The 5,075-nt window shown below is 42.9% G+C and overlaps 1 pseudogene; it reads right to left on the minus strand.

Moving 5' to 3' along the window:
• Window positions 1-3,380: 3,380 nt before the first annotated feature.
• Window positions 3,381-3,912, minus strand: LOC102839616 (annotated as a pseudogene).
• Between the last annotated feature and the right edge of the window lie 1,163 nt (window positions 3,913-5,075).

Raw genomic sequence — 5,075 nt, forward strand, 5'->3', positions numbered from 1 at the left:
TGATGTTGTTGATGTTAAGTGCTGTCAAGTCAATTCCGACCCATAGCAACCCTGTATAGGGTTTCCGAGGAGTAGCTGGAGAGCTTGAACCACCGACCTTGCAGTTCAAACGGCTTTGCAGTCTGGCACATTAGCCCACAGTGCCACACTAGGACTGACTGATGTTGATTGTTGTTGTTGTTGTTGTTGTTAGGTGCCATCGAGTCAGTACCGACTCATAGCGACCTTATGCACAGCAGAAGGAAACACTGCCCGATCCTGGGCCAACCTCACCACTGTTGCCACGCTTGAGTCCATCGATGCTGCCACTTGGCCAATCCAGCTCTTTGGGGTCTTCCTCTTTTTCTCTGTCCCTCCACCTTACCAAGCATGATATCCTTCTCCAGCGACTAGTCCCTCCTGACAATATGTCCAAAGTATGAGAGACCAAGTTTGGCCGTCTTGGCCTTTAAGGAGCACTCTGGTTGCATTTCTATTTCTATTGGTTCTTTTGGCAGCCCATGGCACTTTCAGTATTCTCCTCCAACACCATAACTCAAAGGCATCAATTCTTCTATGGTCTTCCTTATTCACTGTCCAGCTTTTGCATGCATATGAGGTTACTGACAATACCATGGGTTGGGTCAGGCGCACTTTAGTCCTCAAGCTGACATCTTTGCTCTTCAATGCTTTAAAAAGGTCTTGTGCAGCAGATTTGCCTAATGTAATACGTCTTCGATTTCTTGACTGCTGCTTCCATGAGTGTTGACCGTTGATAGAAATGGGCAATTCAGACATTGTCTATCAAAAATGGGGTGGGGCCTATAAATGTATGAAGTGGCTGGCTTACCAGATTTCATGAGTGTGCTTAGTTTCAGAATGAGGAGGGTGAGGTAGAATCCACACTGAATAGTTTTTTTTCTTTCCCAGATTGGTCTGGTGAAAGGGGGTGGGGTTGATGCTTATAAGATTTTATGATTCAACTGTGAGTTAACTGCTAGTAGGATTAACTGCCATAGGAGTCCTGGTGTGGCGCTGTGGGTTAATGTACCAGACTGCAAAGCTGTTTGAACTGCAGGGTCAGCGGTTCAAGCTTATCAGCTGCTCCTCGGAAACCCTATACAGGATCGCTATGGGTGGGAACCGACTCGACAGCACTTCACAACAACAAAAAGGATTAACTGCCATGGTCAAAATTGTAATTGTAGAAAATGTGTAGCTAAAAGTGGGGAGTAGTTAATCTTTTATTTCAGAAACAGAGGATCCTATGACCATCAAGAAGGAAGAGCGTGACTGGAGCATGAAATCCCTACCTAGGAACGTGGCAAAGCAGAGGCATGGAGAGAGAGAGAGCAGATTCAGGCTCTAGGTCCATGGACTGAGTAAGGCTGTGTGCCTTTGGACAGGAGGCTGGCTTACAGAATGTGCCCTTTGGACATTTAAATGAACATGTATTTTTTCTTGTGTACATGTACATCCAATATTTTGCTTTGTTCATTTGTGTAATATAAGATATAAATGGGGACTCACAGGGAAGAAGTAGGATAACTGTTGTTGCAGGAAGGAGATTGTGATAACTGAGATGAAACAGTGTTTGATTTGTGGAATGTAAATCTGATGATCTTGGCTGTAAACGTTCACTGAATTCACAATAAAAAAGTTTAAAAAAAAGAAAGACCTTCAACGACATGGACTAGCATACTGGCTACAACAATGGGCATAGACCACAGACATAGCAAGGAGTGGGAGGAAGACACAGTTAAGAGTCTAGAAGTCCAAAATTAGGGTGCCAGTTCTATAGAAGGGCTTTCTGTCTGTGTTGGCGCTGGGAGAAGGTTCTTATAGCCTTTCAACATCTGTGGGCCATGTTGTTCCTTAGAGAACTCCATGTGTCTTGGCATTTATCTTCCCCTAGGTCTATGAGATTCTCAGTTCAGGGACCCTAGGTCCAAAATATGTGCTTTAATCCCATTCTTCTTTCTTGGTGGTACTGAGGTCTCCTCTGCTCATTTATCTTTCCTTTTGTACGGTAAAGGGTGATGAAGGCCACATACTCGGAAAACTCCGATTAGATCAGATCAGAGCTTTGATCGGAGTGAAGGGTGTTGCATTCCATCCTAACCCCCTTATAAGTAACTGGCTAATCACATTAGCTCACATTATGGGGAATAATGACATCATAATGTAACTACCAAATTACTTCATTACATAACTGCCAAACCACTGAGAATCATGGTTGACATGATTGACACATATTAGGGGTTGAGGAACAATTCAATTCATGACAATCACCCTAATTTGTGATCACAAAAGAAACAAAACAAAACAAAAAAGTATCGTGGAACAATTCTTGGTTATAGGGGAAAATTTATTGTATTTTTGTTGAAAGAGAAGATTTGAAGAATGACTGATTTGTCTTTCCTCTTATCTAAGCATGTTCATCATTCAGTAGTGTCAGTTTGGGTCACTGAGACCAGCACAGTTCACAAAACTTTACAACATTCAGGTAAAGCCACCTTTTACTTTGAGGACATAGTACAAAATATATGGAGTAGTACTTTCTTAGGGCCTAAACAATGTTCAACTATGGTAAGGCATTCAAGTATGTGCATAATAATAAAGTATGAATAGCATCATAAAGAATGGGAATTCCAGAACACTTAACTGTGCTCATGTGGAACCTGTACATGGATTAAGAGGCAAAACAGACCAAGGGGATATTTCACAGTTTAAAATCAGAAAAAGTATGTGGTAGTGTTGTATGCTTACTTATTCAATCTGTATGCTGAGCAAATAATCCAAGATGCTGAATAACTTAACATCAGAATTGGAATGGGATGCATTAACAACCGGCAGTACACATGTGACACAATCTTGCTTGCTAAAAGTGAAGACAACTTGAAGTATTACTGACAAAGGTCAAAGACTACAGCCTTCAATATGAATTCACCTGAATGTAATAATAATTAAAGCAAATTCTCACAACTGGACCAATAAACAATGACATGATAAATAGTGAAGAAATGCAAGTAGTCAAGGATTTCATTCTAATGAACCAATAATCAATGTCTATGGAAGCAGCTGTCAAGAAATCAAATGATAAAATGCATTGGATAAATCTACTGCAAAAGACCTCTTTAAAGTCTTAAACAGCAAAGATGTTTCTTTGATGACAAAGGTTGAGCTGACCCAAGTCATGGTCTTTTTTTTTTTTTTTTTTTCCTGTAAAAGGAAGCTTTATTGTTTTCATTTGGTCCATGGCTTGGGAGAAGAGGGGCTCCAGGACGTTGACTATGCTGCCTCTGTGTCTGGAGAGCAAGGTTCAGGCAGAAGGTCTGTGGAGAGCAGGGGATGTTGAAAGGTCCTTCACAGAGCTGGTTGCAGAGCTCCACAGGCTCTTCTTAGTTGTGCTTGAGAGTGAGCCTCTCGAAGAGGTATTTGCCCAGCCCTGCCTGGCCATCCTGGCCATCCTATGGAGGTTGGTCAAGTGGTTGCCCATCTTCTTGATAATTTTCACCTCCTCATCGAGGAAGTGATTCTCCAGAAAGTCACAGAGGTGGGGGGGTCTGTGTGAGTAGCACCCATGGCGTGCAGATCCAGAAGAGACTGGTTCAGGTTCTTTTCCAGGGCCAGGGTGACTTCCATGGTATCCAGGGTTCTTCCCGACTCATCTTGGGATGGCTTCTGCACGTCCTGGAAGAGTGCGCGACCACCACGCTGGTTTTGCAGTTTCAAGAGATGCTTAGCACCCTCAGGCTTCTCCTTTGCCAGTTCATGGAAGAAGTGTCCCACACCTTCCAAAGCCACATCATCTGGATCGAAATAGAAGCCCAAAGAGAGGTAGGTGTAAGAGGCCCACAGATGCAGATTAACCAGATGGTTAATGCCAGCCTCCGCTTCAGCAGAATAATTCTGACAGATCTGAGAGCTCATGGTTGGTCGAAGATTTGGAGCTGACCACACACACACAAACAAATGGTGTTTAGCTGGTCCTGGTAACAGGGAATGGTCAAGAAGATGGTCCCAGAGAAGAAATTGTGCCTAAAGGTTTGTTAGAGGTGGTCCGAGGCTGGAGTTGGGGAGTCCCTGGATCTGTTTCACCCAAACATTGTCGAAGCAAGACACAGATCCATGGGACCGCAGCACGAACTTCGAGTCATGGTCTTTTCAATGATCTCATAAACATGAGAAAGCTGGACACACAAAAATAGGAAGATCAAAGGAGAATTGAAGCATTGGAATTGTGTTGTTGGCATAGAATACTGACTATCCTGTAGACTTCCAGGGAAATGAATAAATCCGTCTTGGAGGATGTACAGCCAGAATGCTCCTTAGAAGCAGGGATGATGAGATTTTGCCTTGCTTACGTTGGACACTGACGTGTTGGTGATGCAAACGTTAAACACTCAGCTGCTAACCAAAAGGTCAAATGTTCCAACCCACCAACCAACCCACTGGAGAAAGACGTGGCGGTCTGCTTCCGGAAAGATGACCAAACCTGTTGCCATCAAGTCAAATCAGATGCATAGCAACCCTACAGGACAGAGTAGAATTGCTTTCCAATGCTTCTAAGGCTATAAATCTCTACAGAAGCAGACTGCCACAATTTTCTCCCACAGAGCAGCTAGTTTGAACCCTCAACCTTTTGGTTAGCAACCAAATACTTTAACCACTGTGCCACCAAGGTTACTTCTATAAAGATGACAGACCCCATGTCAGAAGACTTCAGTATAGGAATGCATAATGGAAGCAGACACCCAAAACCCCAGAAAAGTATGCAGACTGAGAAGAGGTCCCAGACCAAAAGGTTTACCTAATAAAGTAGACATAATTATAACTAGCGTACAAATAAGAAAACTAACTGAGGGATAAAGCAAACAAGGTGGTAGAGCCCAAACTAGAATCCTGGGCTGCTACAGAACCTTGCTACCGGACATTTAGCTTCCTGATGCTCAGAATTGCTTCTATATTCCTGTCAAGATTTTGTGAACAAGTTTAGAGGACAAAGTGCAAGAGATGTAGAATAATGTTTTCCATACCATAGGAGTAGGAAAGAATCTTTAAAACATCATTATTCCCCAAAGACTCAGTAAAAA

Source organism: Chrysochloris asiatica, unplaced genomic scaffold (genome assembly GCF_000296735.1).
Source record: "Chrysochloris asiatica unplaced genomic scaffold, ChrAsi1.0 scaffold00008, whole genome shotgun sequence".
NCBI lineage: Eukaryota > Metazoa > Chordata > Mammalia > Afrosoricida > Chrysochloridae > Chrysochloris > Chrysochloris asiatica.